The sequence below is a fragment of the Sciurus carolinensis genome, chromosome 16 (genome assembly GCF_902686445.1).
Source record: "Sciurus carolinensis chromosome 16, mSciCar1.2, whole genome shotgun sequence".
Classification (NCBI taxonomy): domain Eukaryota; kingdom Metazoa; phylum Chordata; class Mammalia; order Rodentia; family Sciuridae; genus Sciurus; species Sciurus carolinensis.
Window position 1 is genome coordinate 14209044 of NC_062228.1, and position 20180 is coordinate 14229223.

A 20180-nucleotide genomic window follows, 5' to 3' on the forward strand; every position below is an offset into this window, starting at 1 on the left:
AACAAAGAGTATCACATCTCTACAGAAAAGGCTAAAAACTACATACACCAAAATATTTAAAACTAAAATCACCATTGGGTGGTGAGATCAGGAGGTGACCTTCCTGTTTGTTTCTCTGCATTTCCAAAAGCTTTTTATTTTTTTAACAGTATAGACTTAAGCTAAAAGAACAAAAAATTAAAATATATGAATAGACACAGATATATCTATACCTATGTGTGTATATGTATATCTGTGTGTGTGTTTATATATATGAAGATGATAAGACTGCCACATTTCTATATGTTATAAATATGGGAGAGGAACCAGCTAATCCAACGAAACAATGGAATACACAGGAAGAAGGAAAACAGCAACATCAAGTTCAGGGGACAGGAGGCCTGGTTTAACTGTCAGTTCCAGGAAAACAAAGGCAGTATCAAAACTCTGAGCATTTCAGGGGACCATGAGTCTCAGGAGCTGAGAGTTTCATGTAGCTGCACAATTAAAAAAAAAAATAGGAAGTTAAAGATTTGGTTTTGGGCTCCTGACCAACACAGCGGGGCCTCAACAAGGAGACCGCACCTCACCAGGAGCACCATCATTTGAGAGACGTTGAGGGTGAACTCGACTGAGGCAGGTGCTCAGGATGGTAGGGAGTCTGGAAACCACTTCCCAGGAAGAACATCTACGAATGAATGCTTGAGATATGTATACAGTAGAATAGAGAAGATATGGACACAGGGACAAGCACCAGAAAGAGAAGGGGCAGTAAGCTGCGTGATTCCTGGCTCCTGCCTACCAGGGTGCACTTGTTGGCTGTTAAAATTATGTTGCAGGAAAACAGTGAATGACACCCAAGTTCTTCACATCTTGCAAAGTTTTAACACCTCAGTAACAAAATACACCCGCTATCATTTAAGTTTATAAAATAACCACACCAGAGGAAGATTTATCTTGTGGAAAAGGAACAAGACGGTGCTCTACCCCTGATGGTCACAAGGCAGACAGTATCTCAACACACTGGAAGGGCTTCCTAACAATTGAAGGGCCCACCGGACTCCACTGTGCAAAGAAGTGGGAACAATCAGAGAAACTCAGTCACTACTATTTAGAGATGCTTCAGTAGGATATTCCTTCACTGGGTTCAGTATTTCCTAAATGACCTTCAAGGGACAGACGCATCAGAAGTTTATTAAAAACACAGATTCTGTGCATTTCCCCAATCCAAGCTCAGGGAATCAATCTCTCAGATGAGACTCCAGAATCTATACTTTAAAAAGGTTTTCCAGTGGATTCTGATACACAGCCAAATTTGGGAACCCTTGGGCCAGGTGATACCCTTAATAGCTTAAAGAAATAACATCTGGTTATTTTTGAGGCAATACAGAAAGGAACAAAAGAGGAAAAATCACCAAATTCTATCACTGAGCTGAACATTTTTACCAATATCTGTCTTGGCATGTCCAACCTATACACAGACCACAATTTTATGTCAATGGAATAATCTAATAAGCAAAGCAGTATTTTCATAGTAGGTTGAGACAATCTTTCCACCAATTTGAACAGCTGCACGGTGAGCCTGAGCAAGGACATTGTTTTAACCAGTCCAGCTGAGCAGGTCACCAACTCAAAAATAACTACAACACACAACGCTGGGAAGAGCAGACACATATTGAAGTCTAAAGCCTAGGGGCCTCGTCACAGAATAGCCCACTTTGCTTAATATTCTGAGAGATACCAGCAGAAAAATCCCAGGTGCAGTGGCGCTCACCTGTGGTCCCAGCGACATGACAGGCTGAGGCAGTTAGGGGTCATCAGCCTGGCCAACTTTGTGAGGCCTTGTCTCAAAATTTAAAAGGGGCTGGGGACATTGCTGAGTGGTAGAGCACTTGCCTACCATGTTCAAAGCCTTGGGTTCAACTCCTGCTGTGGAATAACAAGCAAAGATACACAAACACACCTGCCTGGGGTGACCGGCACAGTCGCTTCCTCAAGTGGAAGACACCCTTCTCCGGTTTTAAAGCAAATCCAATCAAACCCAGGAATGTCCTTGCAGAACGTGGGGGCGTTCTCTGTCCCTCAACCACAGGGCCCATTTCTGAATGCAGAGCCTACTCCCTTCCCACCCTAAGCCTTTTGTTACACTTGGAGAGCTGCTTCCAGAAGATGTGACTTTCAGGAACTTGGACAGGTTCTACAGAGAAACGTGGACCCCAGGGCCAAGAGTTTTTCTCTCCTTCAGAAAGCAGAAGGCACCGCTGGGGAAGCAGGAGGCAGGGGGCGCTGAGGGAGAAGGCGGCATGGTAATACAGAGGGGCAGAGGACCCGGGTGGGGGGTCTGGTGTTCTCAGGTCTGACCTGAGAAAGACCCTGGAGCAAATGAGAGGGAATCTCGCTTTCATTTGGCTTTTGGAATACCCTCATTTCCCCACAGGGCCTCCCTGGACACTTCTACACAGCACATGGCTTCTGAACGTGCAGAAAGGAGACAAGGGGTCTGGAAGGAAAGGTTCGGGGCAGACAGCAAAGGGGCACGGTACGTGTGGGCTGGCTCCCAGCGTGATACACGCTGGCTGGGGCCTGGGGAAGCCGGCTGGGGCCTTGTCCCGAGCGAGGAGACAGGCCTCTGCTGGTTTCCTAGCAACCCCCGCAGGCAGCAGGCAGGATCCCAGGCAAGGCTGTCCAGCAGAACATTGAAATGGCCACACGCACAGAGGTAGAATGAAAGCAGGCCTGCCTCCCAGCCGGGCACAGCGGGAGGCACATAGGAGCCCTGCCCGCAGGCCCTCGAATCAAGTTCCACTAAAGCATCTCGGGGACCAGCTCCAGGGGCAGCCTGGCTTGCTTCTCCTCTGCCCTGCAGCATCTGCGGGACACAGCCACGCCCCCAACCCACAGCCCGCCAGGCAGACGCGCCTCCGCCCTTCCAGGGGTGCTGTGGCCAGACTCCTTGACGGTCTCTGGGAACTTTGACCACAGGCCGGGACACCCTGGCACTCCACACGGACCCTTTTTTTGCGCTCAGATTCTTCCCTCTGCAGGTACTTCAACTGGCCTGCTCCGGGCTGACATCACCTTCTAAAGCCTCCAACCATCCGTTAGGACTGCGAGGCCCACACGCCCCAGACAAATGTCCGTCCCCTGGCCTATCCCGTGTCCCTTCTCTATCAGCCTAAGTCCATCTCATCCTATCCAACCCACTGTGCCAACGAATGCCACATGGGGTGCATGGCAACTGGACAAGGACTGAGCCTCACCCGCAGCACTGAGAGCAAAGGGCCACCATCTAGGCTGGCCCCAGAGGCACTAGAGGCGACCCCCCGCTTGCCACCTTGAACCCGGGGATGGGGTAGTGGGTGCCAGACACGCCTGCACGAGGCCACACGCACGCGACGAGGCCGTGGAGAGCACTGTCACTCTAAAGCTCTCCCAGCACCTGGGCTTTTTCTTATGAGTTGCTGCCTGTGGTCAAATATTCATCCTCAGATGTTTGCTCCAGAGTTAGATGCTGCTCTACTGCTAGAACTTCTTCACATCCCTCAGGACATCCAATCCTAGGTTCTCTGGAAGGCAAACACTCTCTTCCACAGAGTAAAGGCACCTGTGAGGGGTCTAGGACCGACACCTCTCAGAGCTGGAGACAGAACAGAATCCCCCATCTCGCACCCTGCTCTGTCCTTACGAGGCTTCCTAGAGTGAGTGAAGTCGGTACTTCACTGTCATAAGGCATGGTGCTAAAAGGAATGGGGAAATTGACGCTATCTAAGGCAGCGCACAGAAAAATTAAAGCAAATCTACATATACCCAGTGCTAAGAGTACGTACACTACGTACACATAAGCGGCCCTCTACCTCTAACAAGAAGATCCCACGATATATCTGCCTTCTATCTCTGACACACTCAAATTCCTCACTTTATTTATGAAACCAAAATTTTAGGTCAATGGCTTCCCAACGTCCCAGTTTCTACATCCCGACTTCTCCCTGAGACTGTATGGCGGCCTAACATAAGGAAGCATCAGGGGACCCAGGAAGGAAGGCTGCCCCACAGCCCTGCGGCACTGCTTCCCAGCTCTCTGCCGTGACCTCATCAATCTCAAGCCTCCCTCCGTGGTAGGAGATGAAGTGGGAGCTAATGAAAACGCTAAGGAAATCAGTACCACTAGGAAATGCCAATACTCATCCGCCATCAACAGCAACAGTTGACCGTCTTTATCCGACTTTACAGAGCCCCCTGCTTCCAGGATGAGGCTGGCGGGCTGGACCATGTCTCTACGCCCTGTACAAGGCCTGGTTCACAATGCTATTACTCATTAAGTGACAACATAGTAATTATCACAGATGGCGAATTCGCAAGCGGGTTCCTTGCTGGCTGTAACGGGCTAGCCCACACTTGCCCGGGGCACCGAAGTTTAGCAGTCAGAATGCTATAAAACACGCTGTTCTTTCTTCTTCTGACTTATTTATTTATTAGCATTAAAGAGAGGCTTCATTTTCTCTTTCAGAGTCGGTTTCAACAGGTTAAGCCTCTTTGAAGCCACATAAAACAATTCACTTAGTAGTTTTCAGCTAACTCTAGAGTGACTTTAGATTTGACCACACCACACGATGACATCTCTGGAGTTCTTCGGTAGCTTCTTAGGAATTTAAAAAAAAAAAAAAAAAAAAAAGTGTAAAGCCACAGGGTTCCCAACCAAGGCTGGAGCTACTGCGCTTCTGCTTCCAGTTCTGTGTTTCATGAGAGCAGTTTCAAGCCAGGGGATATGAAGGGAGCCGCTTCGGTTCCAAAGTTGCCCTGGATATTTGCAGGCAGAGCAGGGCTGGTGGTACCATGCCAGCCGATGGGCTGGGGTGGGTGGGCTTAACTACAAGACCAGCCTTAAAGAGCCAACAGGCGGTTGAATGCCAAGCCTGCACTATTAATTTGCATATGACATTAATTTTGCTGTCAGTGTGTTAATGTGTGATTAATTCTGTCATGGGTTAGAGCAAGGAGAATTAGTTAATTGTCAGAAACCCTTCTCATTCACTCTCTCACGCATCCCCCGCCTCCCTCTAACTTGCCCCTTTTTTCTCTTCTTATTAAACTAACCTCCTGGGTTTTCTTCCTTGGGGCACTTCTTTCCTATGGGATTTTAATCCCCTCTCCCCTACCCTTTATATGAATTCATTTTTAGAGCTAAGAAGTGAGAACGCAGATGGGTTTTACCCAGGCACCCGCCGCTGGCAAGTCTGAACTCTGTCCATGCGGGGATGCTTTGGGAAGGTCCTGCAACAGGGACACACAGGTCCCATTCATATCCATGGTCAATTGCCAACGCCTGTGATACCTGTATACATTGTACAATCTGCACTTTGTATGCTATGCAAATAACCTGGGGGGCTGGAACAAGCTGAATGTGGAGTTCATACAAAGCCATTGCTGTGATATAGAAATGGGTTATTCGACTGCCCATTTCCCTGCTGCCCAGAGACTGGCAGGCCTTTTCCTTTTGAACAATCCTCCACCCACCCCCGCATCACTGTAGCTACAAGGTTCAACTCAGAGGTAGGTCATTTTTATCCCATCGATTATTCCATCGTCTAGCTAGTCAGTCATGCTTCCAAATAAAATAAAGCCCAACAAAAAAATCTTGAGGTCCCTAACTCCATAAATGCAAAAATAATTCTTGAGACCCCCTCCCCCTGAATGCCATCCGGTCAAGAGAGGGCAACCCCGGCAAGGACACTACCCTACGCGGCTTGGGCAAAATGCAGGCCACATGCGGATCTGCTCGGCTGTGCCTAGGTCCTTCCGACACCTGCCTTTAACTCTGAAGGGATGAACGAAGAAGGAAGAAAGTGAGAAAGCAGACAGCCTGACGGCCACCCCCGACTTCACAGCCATCCAGAACTGGTCTCATTTACAGGGCTGAGAAACCAAGCGTGGCCGTCGACTCCTCCCCAGCTGCCCGGGAGGGATGGAATCACACCAGCCAAGGACAGGCAAGGACTCTAGGTGTCACATCCTCTGGGGGACAAGAATGAGAGGTGAAGAGGCTCAGGCTGCTGCGACTCCCCTGTCCCCAGCAATTTACCTCACACCCACTGTGCTCCTTGAAAGGGGCCCTAACTTTGTGTCTCGCTGACACTGGTCAAATTATATTGTAATACTATGTCCATTAATGTTCAACAAATCCCACCATTATGTACACCTATAATGCTCTCATAAAAAATAAGGGGAAAAAAACAAAGGGAATTTCACTGAACACCAGGACTCACCAAAACAACAAACAAAAAAAGAGTTATCATATTTGTTACAACGAAGAGGATGTCGGTAACAGACCTATTTACATGTTGCAACAACACTTTATGATCTTTTAAAAAGAGCACAGGGCTCGCTGTATACCTTGGAAGTGACTGTTTTGATTCGGAAACACATCTATCGGCACCAAATCTTTTTTAATTAGCAAAGAGTCTTGTTCTTCTGGCCCTGGTTATTCTAATGTCTTGTCGTTTTATTTCACGTATGCTCTTTTGGCCCGACTCACACTGGATGTTGGGGAGACGGAATGTCGCTTCCCACAGTAAGCAGCTGAACAGTCTCCCAAGGAATGTGCGTTTTCCCATCTCTGTTTCTGCCTCCCTGTCACATACTCTCTCAGTCACTCTACTCCCTCCTCCCCAAGTAACAAGAGCCAGAAAAATCCAAGGAAGCGGCAGAAGAAGGGGTCTGCAGCAACTCTACTTTTCAAACTCCCGTTCGTATTAGAACTCCTTAAAAACAAGTTAAAATACAGACTCCACTACAAAACTTTTCTGAGTCTTCATGGAAGTTACCAGGCCTTTTCTCAAATGAGCTGGAAGTATCTTTGATCAACAGAATTTGGGTCCCGTCTTCCTTTTCAGATTAGGTACAGCTCTAATTGCTTTAATATGGGCATTATTCACACATGAAACTGGAATTACTCAGCACGTGGGAAACAGGTCCTGACCACCCATGGCCATTAAAGATCCCATGACATTTTTGTAAATCTGCCAAATTCTGGCAGAGACAGCAGGTCCAGCAGTTGCTGTATTCAGACAAGGAAGAGTCCATGCTCTCGCCCCTGGCGTGCAGAGCAGACACCAACTTCCCTCAGATGCATTCTTAGGGTCTGTCTATCCTTGGGGTCCATCCCAGCCACCCTCCTCTGGGCTCGCCCCGTCAGTCCTCAGCATCTTCAAGTTTCTCCTCCTCCTCTCGCACAGTAACAAGCCTCCCCCTCCCCTCCATGAATCCTAACCACCCTTCTTCATCTTCCTTCCTCTGGACTTCTCAATCCCCATCGAGCCTCCCCCGAGAAGACCTTCATCCAGTCTCCCTCTGGGACCGCCAGATTCCTTGCAGGAAAACCTCTGCTCCGGGCGATGCCCCTTGTTCTGCTCTGGCAGTTCTCCAGGCAGTGGTGACAGGAGAAGGTGACATCACATGTTACACAAGGAGAAACAGAGCTGCATAGCCACCTGAGGAAATGCTCAGCCATCCATGCGCCCAGTGAAAACATCCTAAAGGTGTGGCCTTTCCAGAGCCCCAGGAGGCCCAGGGCCTAGCAGCAGGCCCCCGGCACAGCCGCTGCCCCTGCGGAGCCGCCCTGGGGAACTGTGAAAGGCTTTCCATGCCAGGCACACGCCCAGCATTGTGCTCTCTCCAGCGAGCTCTCCCCCACCAAAAACCCCGAGGCCTCCGGAGTGTACACTAACCGCAAGCCTTTGAGTGGCTCATGTATTTACAAACTGAGGCATGTCGAAATCAAAGGGGATACCACATGACATAATTCGCATTAAAATGTCAACAGGCTGACAATTTATAGAGTCAATCCACGGAAGGTGGGGAGGACTAAGACTTAGTAATTGTTTAATTCCTGCTGAAACCCATGGTCGCTGTGCCTTCAGGAAGCCAGGATGCACTGGGGGCCCCCAGCCTGCGCAGCGCCCTGTGGCGTTGGCACAGTGCCAAGGCTAGGCAACAGGTTTAACCATTTAGGGTGCTCCATGTTGAGAGAGAGACGAGAGAGAGAGAACGCGCACAAGCCGGGGGTGGGCAGGTGAGAAGGGCTGAAGGGACAGATGGAAGGAGGGGGTGGGAGGTCTTCTGCAATGTGGGTACAGTGGATAAAATGGCTTAGGTGGGCCCCAAAGAGGGAAAAGTCCCCTTTGCTGTGTGGCTGGAACTTCCTTTACGTTCCAAGCATCCAGGTGCCGGAGATCGGAGTGCATGCAAAAGGCACACCCAGTCCCGGTGTCTAGCTGCTCTGGCAGCAGCCCGCTCACCCTGGAGCTCTAGGAGGGGGCTCAAGGTGTCTGCATCTCGATGATGACAGGCGCTGGCTCAAAATGAGCAAGAAGATGACATGAACCACAACCAAGTCCCGTTCAGACGAAATTACCCCTGGAAGTCTCTCCCGCCTCACCAGCAACACAGTCTGGCCCTCAGAACATAAAATACACATGCTCACGCCCGCTTCAGACTCAGTACTTCCCACACGAGGTCTGACTCCTCTCGGATTCATGCAATTGGCTTCACTTGTACTCGTTCAAATTAACTGACTCCTTATTGCAAGGAGGGGGTCCCTCTAGGGGTGAGGATCTGGTAAAAGGAAGAGAACTGGAGAAGGCTTTGGGGAGGGGGAATTGGGTCAACTCTCTTGAGAGTACCCCCAGGGTCTGAGTCAAGGTACCTTCCTATCACTGCACATGAAAAACACATCCAGAAAAGAGAAATGGTATAAATAAGAAGACCCGGCAAAGCTTACAGGCAATAACCAGTATCTGCTTTAACCACGAAAGAAATGTGCACTGAAAAGATGGCTTTGCTCTGTGGGACTCGTCCCCTGAGGATGTCCAGGGTCACGCGGGCTGTGATGGGGCCCCCTGCTCAAGCTGTCTGTATAAACACTGTTACCTCATTCCCTCTTCTACCTCATTAACCCGAACACATTAAAACAGGTGTGCACTCGGGGCAGAAATGAGACTGCTGAACCAGGCTGCTGTAAGCCTCCCCAGCTGAGCAGGAGGCCGCGCGTGAACAGGGGGACCTGCAGTTGCAGGGACTCGCTGGGCCCTGGGACCACTCTGAGGAAAGGGGGATGACCAGAGGAAAAAGAAGCGAAAGAGGGAGCTGGGAGGGAGGGAGGGGGGAAGAAATTCTATACATCTCACAGGCAGAGAATCCCATTCCTTATATCACCCCAAGGAAAAGGAGTGGCATCTGATAAAATACTTCAAGATTCTTCACACATCAACATCTTTGCCAAACTGTTTAGAATTGGAGGGAAAACCAGAAAATGAAAGTAGGCTTATTTTTAAAAAGTGAAAATAAAAGCAGACATAGGTTTTGCAGCCACTCAAGGTCCAAAGTCCTAATACCTATAATAACCAAGACACAGCTGCCCGAAGACTTGGCAAAAGGCAAAGGAGAAGACAGCAGTAATTTAAGCTACACAGGTACAAAGTAAAACTAGCACTTGACTTTTTCAGTCATTGCCAACAGACAGTAACAGATCAGTAACAATTAGGAAAACACTCATAAGAACTCCTAGGGAAGAAAACAAAAACAAGGTCTGCGCAATTCCAAAATAAGCATGATTCTGGTTATACGAAGAACAAATGACATTACCCACGCATAAGGAATGCAAAGGACTTGTAGATGGTAGCTATAAAATGTAAAATTAGGTGCAAGGAGTCATACTGGAGCCACACCCCACATCCTGGACATTACCATGCCGTATTTGATTGTAGTCATTACCACATGGGAAATGAGTGTTGCTATGCAAAACTTGCTTTTGCATTTCTTCATTTGTGTTCCAATTTGCAACCTTAACGTGTTATTGCCATTGATTTGCATTACATTTCATAGGTGTTTCCAAGCACAAATGATGGACATGTGCCTTACACAGCTCTTGATAACAGCATGACACATGCTGCCCAAACTTAGTCCTCCTAGTGCCCATTTAATACATAAGTCAAGATTACAAAGAGCTGCTCTGTTTTTCAAGTACTCCTTGCATATCTGCTCATACTGATCTAATCATCAGACAGGCAAGGAACTTGCTGAGGTTATTCTATTCTGTTGCCCCTACTTTGCACATAGTTTCAGATGTCAAGGATGATTGTTTCACATTAAGTTTAGCTTCTTTGGAATCAAGAAGGGAGGCATCTCCTCCCACTTGTTGACTCAGAGCTGGAATCAGAGATCCCACTGTTAGCCATGTATTTCATTAAAAGGAGCAAAAAAACCAAAGAAACAAACAAAAAAAACACCCCAACACATCAGCTTTCAAAAGGGATGGGGCAAAGGAGAAAATGTCCATAACTTGAGTCGCTGAGGAGGTTAACTTCCAAGGTACAAATAGGGAAGAGGAAGGATGCATGGTGGGGGAGGGGGGGCTCAGCTGAAGAAAAGTTTTGGAGTATTTAAAATGTATGGATCACAGGGGTTACCATGGAAACCGTTTTGCATACTTGACTGCAGGTGCCCCTGACAGCAAATGGAGACTGGGAGACTGGGGTGGCATGGTCGCAAGCAGGAACACAAATGTAAACATTAAAGGAAGCGTCCTAGGGCAGTGTTAAGTCATCCGTGTCACCGGCACTGTGGTTTTCAACAGGAACGGGCTCACTTCTGCAAGGTGGGGACAGCGGCTTTGCAGTCCCAGCAAGGCTTTGCGTGTGTCCAGAGGCTGCCCCCCTTGAAGATACTCTGTGGCACGGCCAAGGTTACAGAACGTATGCAGACCAAACATTAAAAATAATAATAAAGAAAGACAGAAAGGGCCGGGATTGTGGCTCAGTGGTAGAGCGCTTATCTAGCATGTGTGAGGCACTGGGTTAGAGTCTTGGCACTGTATACAAATAAAAAGTTCATCACCAACTAATAAAAATATTTTTAAAAAAAGACAGAAAGAAACCAATGTCAAAAGTACTCTAGTTTAACTAGAGTTGAACATTCTTTTTCCAGTTTTGCCCTCTATGCTGTGTGTGTCTGGATTACAGCTTTGGTGTTTGTTTTTTGTTCTGTCCGGTTTTGGTTTTTAGAGTAAATATGCATTAGCTTTCATCAGAAAGACAGACAGATGCAAGGAAATGGAAAAGAAACAAGGAATACAACTTCTCTGCATGGGCTGTGGATTCTATATCAATTTCTGAGTCTAAGTTCTTTCTCACTTGCAGCTAATTTTGGTCACATAAAGGAAATTATGAAGCTTGCCAGGAAGTTCTGCTCAAAAATAAAATTAAAAAAAAAAACAAAATAATAAAAATAACATAGCAAAAAAAAAAAAACCCCAAAATATAAAATACTGACTCCCAGGTTATGCAGGACAATGTTATAAAATTACAGCAGGAAAAGTAATGTCACGGCTGACTTCTCACAACTGAAGAGGTGACAGGTACTTCTTAGAGAAAGGGTTGAGTGTGCAGTAGCCACAATCCAGCTGGACTTGGATAAGGATTCCTTGTTTTTTAAGCACTCAACTAGGTCACTTCTCACTCTGTCACTTAGGGCAAGAGACAGGGGTATCCCTTTTTTATAAAGTCCCATAAACTTACACCCTTAGTTCTTGAAAGAAACTTAAGTGATGTGTCCAAGCTCCTCATCCTTCACATAGGGCACCACAAGTTGCCCAAGGTTAAATTATTTGCTCAAAGTCATTTCAGTAAATACTGGCCACATTTCTCTTATGGGAAGTTCCCTCTCTCTGATCCCCATCAAAATAATCCACTGGACTTTTTGTCCTACAGACCAATAGCACATCAAGTTCAAACTAAGGAAAACCAAGCTAAAAAAACAACAACAGGGGGGCTGGGGAGATAGCTCAGTTGGTAGAGTGCTTGTCTCGCAAGCACAAGGCCCTGGGTTCAATCCCTAGCACCGCAAAAAAATAAAAAATAAAAAAATAAATAACAACAGGTATGTGGTCTACAAAGACAATGGAAAATCTGATGCAGAAGAATGAGGTTCTTAAAGAATCACACAGTGTGCTAAATGCTGGGTGTAATGCAGGCACATCACCCGTACTACCTCATCCAACAGTCCCATCAGCTAGATAATTCTATTAGCCTGTTTTATAGATGACAGACAGGGAGAGATTAAGTTACATAAATCCCAGAGAGTTTGATTCCAGGGAATTTCTCCCTCTTTAAAACCACAAGAGCCACCTACCTGGGTCTCCCGTGACAAGCCTGGGCATCCTATACTAATGTTGTCTACTCTGCGTCCAACTCAAGTGCCTGGCATCGAGTGGGCATCCTTTTGACTAGCCAGGAAACTTCTACTGTCATTTATTTAACAAGAAAGAGCAAAAATAAAACCATTTCCCAGCAAACACCAACATACCCATGTTTCCATTATGTGACCAAAATTAGACCTCTGTGAGAACTAAGGCTTAGAAACTGGCATCTGTTAGACATTCAGACACCCCGTGAAGCCAAGGGCCTCTTAGCCCTCCCCTACCCCTCTGGCAGTAGGTTGAGAGTCTTAATTGGGTATGTTTCTGCTGCCGGTGAAACGTTTGTCCTTGTTGGCAAAAAAATAAGCAAAAAACTAAACAAAACAGAACAAAAAAACAGGAATAGCTGATCGGCAGAGCCCTGTCTTCAGGGGCACAACAGATCTTTAGTATTGCTCTTCCCACAGAGTGGCGGGGAACAGTGGGGAAGAGGGGAGACCTCTCATCAAGCACAAAGCCTCTATGTGGTACTGTTCAGGGGTGGAAGAACACCTGACCATTAGGTTTTGGTACATGATCTCCACAAAGTTTCATCAAAGTTTTCCACGGTGGGAACAATGTTTCAAAAAAGAAGAAAAAACCATAGACACTTAAACATACACCTCCGGGATGCTCAAATGAACTCTTCACCGCATATATAGCCGTTCTCTCTAGCTACTGATGCACCTTACGTTGTCAACATATTCCAAATTAAACCACAGCCACCAGCACACTCTACCCCTTCCGCCCGGTACCTCGGTGTGCAAGGCATTCACTATGGTTGAACAGTTGCTGATTTCATTTGGTAGTATTTTTCTTATTTGAACAGATCACTTGAGCAGACTTCCTCACTAGCAAAACACTAAAAAGGCCCCAGCTTTGGAGCTTTACTATTACAAAATGTTTAGCTCATGACCAGTTTTCTTTTAAAGATTCTAGTCACCACACATGCAATGAGATGAAGCTCCAGCCGCTGCACCTAGTACGCCGGCCTTGGGTTTGGTGTGTGGAGCGTGAATGTGTCTTTGTCGTTGGTTGGGCTGGTCCTGCTGTTGATGACTCTCTCTTTCAAATCCTGCTCACACCCCAGCTTCCCAGCCCATCTTTTGATCTAACCAACTGGGTGTCATTTCTCCCTCCCTCCGCCTCCTGCGGACGTGGACAGCTCTTGTGTTTATGTTTGACGGCTTTTACTGAAAGATCAATTCCTGCTCTTAGCCTAACATTTTTTTCTTCTTTGCGTGGTGCTTGGGATCCAACCCAGGGCTTGCACGTGCCAGGCAAGCACCCCAGCAGCTGGGCTACACCCGCAGCCCCTCCAGCAATGTCTTCCAAACTGGATCACAACCCATGGGTGCAGTGTGCTCACACAGAGTCCCACAGAAAGTGAAACCAAAACTTCCCAGGGCTGGGCCGGGCAGGCACAGTTTTGTCAAGCTCCCTGCCTTGAGAATCATTGCACTTGTAGATCGTGAAATTGACTTATAAAACAGAACAGGACGGAAAGTACCAGCTAGAGCACAGATAGAGGGGAACGAATTATTTTGTACAAAAAGTTTATTTCAACTATACATACAAGACATCTATATGCACGTGCTAGGTCATCAATGTAAGTGGGTACTTCTTTTCCGATGGCATATGATCAGGTTTAAAAATCACTGTCCCTAAAGAAGCTTGGACATTATTGTACTCGCAGAAGTCACTCAAAAGCATGTGGCTTGAATACAGGGCAGGAGAGACGTGGACTAGCATTTCTCTGTTACTGGGTATGTGTTCTAACCCCAAGAACTTGGCTCATAGTGGGAGGGGGACAGCCAGATCTGGGCCTAAGTAAGGGTCATTGAGACAGGTTCACTTGCAGAGGGAGGAAAGAATGAACAGGCAGAGGTAATTTCTAAGGAAGCACATGGAAAAGGCTTTTCAGGGTTGAACTCAAATTTTAAAATGTCCAGTTTTAAGATTCCTTTTTATTTTTTTGATGGTGTTAGGGATTAAATCCAGGGCCTTGTGCATGTGAAGCAAGCACTCTACCAACTGAGCTATACCCCAAGCCCCAAGATTCCATCTCCTGAGAGCAAATCTTCAGGTGATACTTGTCAACCATCTACCTGACATCTGCAAGATAATGGGTAGGATAAAAAGTTGGATGAGAACAAACAGGTCCTGCTGGGAAGCATCTTTCGGCAACAGAGATAGACCCTGAAAAATGTGGACCATAAGATGAACCAAAAGGGGCCAAGAGTCCCCACAAGGGTGCTGGAGAGGCTGGGACAATCCTGAAGACAGGGTTGGCTGCACATGGGAATTCTCAAAGTGCTTTGAAGTAAGCGGCTCAGGCTTACGTGGCTGTTCCTCAGTGGTCAACGCAGGAATGGAGTTCTACGCGAAACCGACAATAAAGATGCAGTTTCAGGCATCCCTAGAATGCCCTGGTCCACAAGCAGCATCCAGTTTATCCCAACACATGCTTTTGGGATGCTGAATTGTGAAGAGCCAAGCACTGAGTCAGGGCTGCTACACCAGATTGTAGGGTACAGAAGAAACCTGGGGCACATTCTGCCAATACTTTTGTCACTCAGTAAATATTTACTGGGCTGGTGTCAGCTACTATGCTAAGAACTAGGGACATGGCTATTAACAAGGGTGGCCATGGTTCCTGCCATCTTGGGAGACCAATAAATAAATGAACCAACAAGGAAAATAAATAATCACTGTCAATGTGGACAAATAAACTCCGGTGAAAAGATGGTGCAGCTTCTGGAGAGTGGATCCTCTCTGAAGACCAGGCATTTAATGTAAACTGAATGTCAGAGTCAGGGAAGTACATTCCAGACAGTGGAATAGCAGGTGCAAAGGCCCTGTGGCAGGTACATACTAGAAAGCCAGTGTGGCTAAAGAGTAGTAGGCAAAGGGGATGCTATGAGATCAGCATGGTGGGAGCTCAGATCACAAAGCCTGGCTTTTACTGTAAAAGGGATGAAAAGCCATTCGTAAGTGTTTACAAGGCCATGGTACAACCTGATGTTCCTCTTTGTAATCGCTCCGTGGAGAGTGGGTCGTCAGGGGCAGGAGCAAAGCAGGCAGAGAGTGAAGGCAGTGAGGGGCTCTGGGGTCTGCATGGGAGGGCAGCAGACGCATGTTTTAAAGGCGGAGCCAACAGAACTTGTTCATGTTCTTGCTGCTTTAAAAGGCAAAGAGGCCCTCAGATAACTCCCAGCTTTGGGGTCTCAGCAAATGCTAGACTGAGTGGGCCCTGACCAAGTGGGGGAGCCCAGGAGAGGAAGGCCTTTTGGGCATGGTCATTAAGAGCTCTCCCCAGGCCGTGATAAGCCAAGGAGTTCATCATCAGACGGTCAAATGCAGCATGCGGTAGGGAGAGGTGAGGGCTAGAGACAAGGACTCAGGTGTCATCAGGAGGTAAATGGTGTTTACAAACACTGGACTGAATGAGGTACTTAGGGACAGTAACAGACAGGAGCAAGAAGGGGCCTGGGCCAAGCCCCGGGTTCCTGACACTGACTGTCAAGGAACAGAAAAGAAACCAGCAGGAGAAGGTGCCCAGGGTAAAAGCCTGCTGAGGGTCACGGGGACTGGACCACGGACGGTGGACTGGGTGGTGCAGAGGCTGCTGGTGACAGTCTCTGAACTCTGCTGAAATGTGTCACTTCCAGGTCTGGCAGCTGAGAGGGACATCATCATGAGTCCACTTCTAGGGCAGGTGTGAGAGGAGCTGTTGGCCACAGAGATCTCAGCCGGTGGGGCCTTGGGCAGGGGCTGTGGCCCCCACAGAGGACCGACTGACTTAGGCTGCCTGCTTCAGGTTCATGGACAGGCCTACACCCCCAGCTACCCCAGGTCACCTGCAGAGGACAGCACCCGTCTTTGCTTCCTGTTCCGTGGCCACCACTGAACAGAGGACCCCTCTACCTCTCAAACCTTTCTGCCCCAGGATGAGCTGTTCAGCGCCACGAACAAATTGCTGGAGTCCTATTCCTCTTAACCAGCCGCTATCAAAGGGCACCTTTCAAACACTCCCCAGCCAATTTCCTTGAAAACAAACTTGCTTTCAGTAAAGACAAAAAAGCAAGGGAAACTGGGACACCCCGCCAATGTCCACTTGGGCCGCGTTCCTCAGAGATCCCCCGGCGCTGAAAGGAGCCATAATTTGAGAGGCTCCAGACAAACCGGGCAGGGAAACACTCTAAGCACCGGAGGCAGAAGCCAGTCTCCTGCAGGAGAGTGTAACCCGCGTTCAGGGCGGAGAAACTGGCTGTGGGTGCTGGAAAGCGCTGCCCGGAGAGCCGGGATGGGGCCCTGGAGCCCGTGGGCAGGAAATGTGCTCTTCCTTAAAGTCTGATCAAAAGACATTTCCACCAGGGCCCAAGGCCTATCTCAGCAGCCTGGGACACGTGCAACCAAATCACAAAGAAATGAGCACTTAAAATGACATCTGTTGGATTAATTAGCTGTGTAATTAGCCTCCCCTCGGTGGACTTGGGCTTTGTTACTGCTGTCTGAAACCTCCCCAGGTGAGAGTTTCTTCCAAATGCCCCACTCCGAGTGGAACGGAGAGCGGGCTGGAGCAGAAGGAAAGTGTGACGGCGTGTGGGAGGTGGTGGGGGGGCTCTGGAGAACTTTTGGGGTGTTGCGGGAGCTGGAACACCAAGCGGGAAAAGTCGTCAGCAGAGGAAGGACTCATGACCCAGCTGCCTGTGCGCAACCCTGCAGAGGCCTGAGCCCGAGAGCCAAAGGCTGGGAGCAGGAGAACGGAAAGGGACAGACAGGGTCTGGATTCCGAGGAGGACACGATGAGACTGGACAGGGGTCAGGACTCCAGTCCCCGGAGGAACCATTTGGTTTTCGTGTGGGGACGGCTGCAGCCATCACTAATGGGATCCAAGTCTGAGCATAAAAATATCATAAAAACGGTCAGAGTCTAATCTGAGGAGCAGAAAGTGAACACACACCCCCAACAGGGGTCCGGCCAAGCCACTCCCACCGTGCCTCCTGAACCCAGCTGGCTTCAGAGTCACACTGGCTGACTAATGTCTAGGACAGCGAGGAAATCGCAGTCCCGGGACCAGCGCCACTTGGCGTGGCCCCGTGGAAGAGCCGAGGAACGTGCCCCGAGCTCCCTCTGCCTTTGTCTTAGCAAAGAAGGGAGCCGGTGGCAGAGGGGACACACTGTCAAGGCACAAACCCCCCAGGAGGAGGAGACTGGAACGGAGCGACACAGGGCTCCCTCGGCACAGCAAACCTGCTGGGCCCACAGCATCACTCGATCCTAACGCGACAGACCTGTTAAAAACCCTGACGCCATTCTCCAATCTGTTCTCCTTCCTGGTCAGAGGAGCACAGGGCTCCCCAGGCTGGCAGGCTGGTCTTTCCAGCTCTCAGGCTAGAGAAGGCTGAAAGGTAGTAAGGAGACACCAGAAGGAAAGTTCCAGTCCCACAGGTAAGACTTGCTTCCCGGCTTGGAGAGACATCATCTCTCCTACTTCAGAGGCTTGTGTGACACCTGCCTGACTCCCCTGCCAGCCAAAGGGCGATCTCCAGATGGCACAAAGAATCTGGAGGAGGAGAGACGAGGACAGCGAGCAGAGAGCGGGCAGGGCCCGGGGAACCTGCAGCCCAGTGCGTGGGCACGGGAGGCGGGACACACTCTCGGAACACACTGCTAACAAAGAGCCCCCCGAACACAACAGGTTGTAAGGTTTCAGGCTACTGATCTGCACAAGATCCTGCTCCAGCGCTCAGGAAGTGGTAGAAGGGGAAGAAATTCCCTTCTCACACGTCTCCCAGAATCCCTGCCGGGGAGTAATGAGGGAAACACGGGGTCCAGTCCATCTGGGTCCCAGGGGCTGGGCTGCACCAGCAGGAGGAGGGCAGATCCGGGCAGCAGGTGCAGGAAACCTTCCATCACAGAACCACCGGTCCCTGTGCTCAACCTTCTGCCGCAGGCTGAGGGACAGGAAGACAGGCACTGCCTGATATGACAGGTGTCACCCAGGGGAGGCCACAGAGGTCAGCTTGGAAGTGGTTACAAAGGCCCAACGATCCCCCGGGGGAAGCCTGCTGCCAGAGAGAGCAGGCGGATATAAAAGGGACAGCAAGCCCCACGCAGGGGCTTCTGCCGTTCCTGAGCACAGGCTGTCCCGGCAAGGAAAATGCCGAGTCGAATGTTGACCTAAGAGACCAGATGTGCTCTGGAGACTTCGTCCTGAGTCTGGGAACCTGCCCTGCTCGTTAACAGTTACAAATCAAACACTATCAGTAGATAAACATTCCTAACCTTCTAACAAGTTTGCCTTCTACAGGACTAGGATGGAGGCCCCAGAGAAGGTCCCTAATTAATCCTGATGATTAGTCCCAATTCAAACCTACTCTCTGCATTTCCACTTGGTGCCCTATATATACACATCACAGGTGCTGGGGGTCCTCATGGACAGGAACCCCGGATTCTTGCCTAACCAAGAAACCACAGCGGGAGGCTCACAGAGGCCCCTGCTGAGCCAGGGCAGTTTGAGCAGCCAGCAAAGCTGCAGCGGACTGGACTGGGGCATCCTGACCACGCCTCGGTGGGTGACGGAAAAGCATTTCAATAAAAGGAAATAATGGGGCGGGGGGAGTATTGGAAAGTAGACTTTAACATCGCTCTGAAGAAATTTTCAGATTTCATTAAAGGGGAAAAGCTTTTTATTTAATGTAGGAAATGTGAAAATCTGATATGACAGTTTCCTATAAATAACAGAAATTGGAAATCATCATTAGAGGCATTTGTAATTTTCTTTTGTTGAGACCCACCGGGGGGAAAAAAAGTAGGTTTTTTACAAACAAGGAAGCCACTTATTTTTCTTCCGGCTCCTGTAGAGGCTGCTGGCGGGTCCATGAAAGAATTTCTTCACCATCCTGAGGTAGATTTGCCAAATAAAATACAGGATACCCAGTGAAATGAGAATTTCAGATAAGTACATATGAGTGTATTTTATGGGACACACTTCCACTAAAAAATCAGTCCTTCTTCTGAAATTTGGATTGAACTGGGAGTCCCGTGTTTTTGCTATGTTTGGCAATTGTACCCTGGGACTTCTGCCACTCAGGGGTCACTACTCTAACATTGCTGGCTTCAATGATCTCCATAATTCCTATGAGGGACAGAAAAAAAATTTTTAACTGGGGACTAACCCCAGGATGGTCCACCACTGAGCTACATCCCCAGCCTTGCTAAATTGCCATGGCCGTCCTCAAAACTGCAATCCTCCTGCCTCAGCCTCCTGTCACTGGGATCGCAAGTGTGCACCACCACACCCCAGGGGGACAGAATTTCTGTCATTAAAATTTTTCATCTTTCATCTAACCTCCTGGTGCTTAAAAAAAAAAAAAATGAAAATGCAGGAGATCTAATTTTGTTTAAGTATAGAATTACCTAGTACCACACCAAAATGGTTCTCCAGGAACAGCCTTTCCCAACCTACACTTAACTAGTATTTAGAGTTTCAAGTTATGTTTAAAACAGAATAAAGACTATGGTTCAGGTGTATTATGTAATTATTTAAAAACTCTTGCCTTTTCCTGACAATGTTCCTGACAATGCCTAATTGTTCCCTTACAATTTCCCTTTCAAAACAAAACACCAGAAACACCTGTTGGAACTATATATTCAAATTTGCCCTTTGAGTCCAAGTCTTCAGCAAATTCAAAGGATTCAAAATTGAGTTCACGCCTCTGCCCCCTTCTGCGGCACCTGCCACACCCGCCTGGGTTCCCGACAAGCAACTGCAGCACAGGGTGAGCTTCTGAAACAGGCAATGGATGTTTGCAGCAGAATTCTTCTAAGGGTTACAGGCCACCAGCGAAGGCAGATATCACTGCTGCCAAGAATTCCTGCAGATGGGAGTGGGAGGTGGAGGAGACTGAAAGCTGGGGATTTTTCTCTCACAAGAAGTCTAGGGCTGCGGAGCACGGTGGCACA

At 48.4% G+C, this 20180-nt stretch overlaps 1 protein-coding gene across 4 annotated transcripts in view; it reads right to left on the reverse strand.

The window, feature by feature from the left end:
• The window catches only part of Zfhx3 (zinc finger homeobox 3), a 264272-nt gene that overhangs the window by 116003 nt on the left and 128089 nt on the right, over positions 1-20180 (reverse strand). The window lies entirely within an intron of this gene.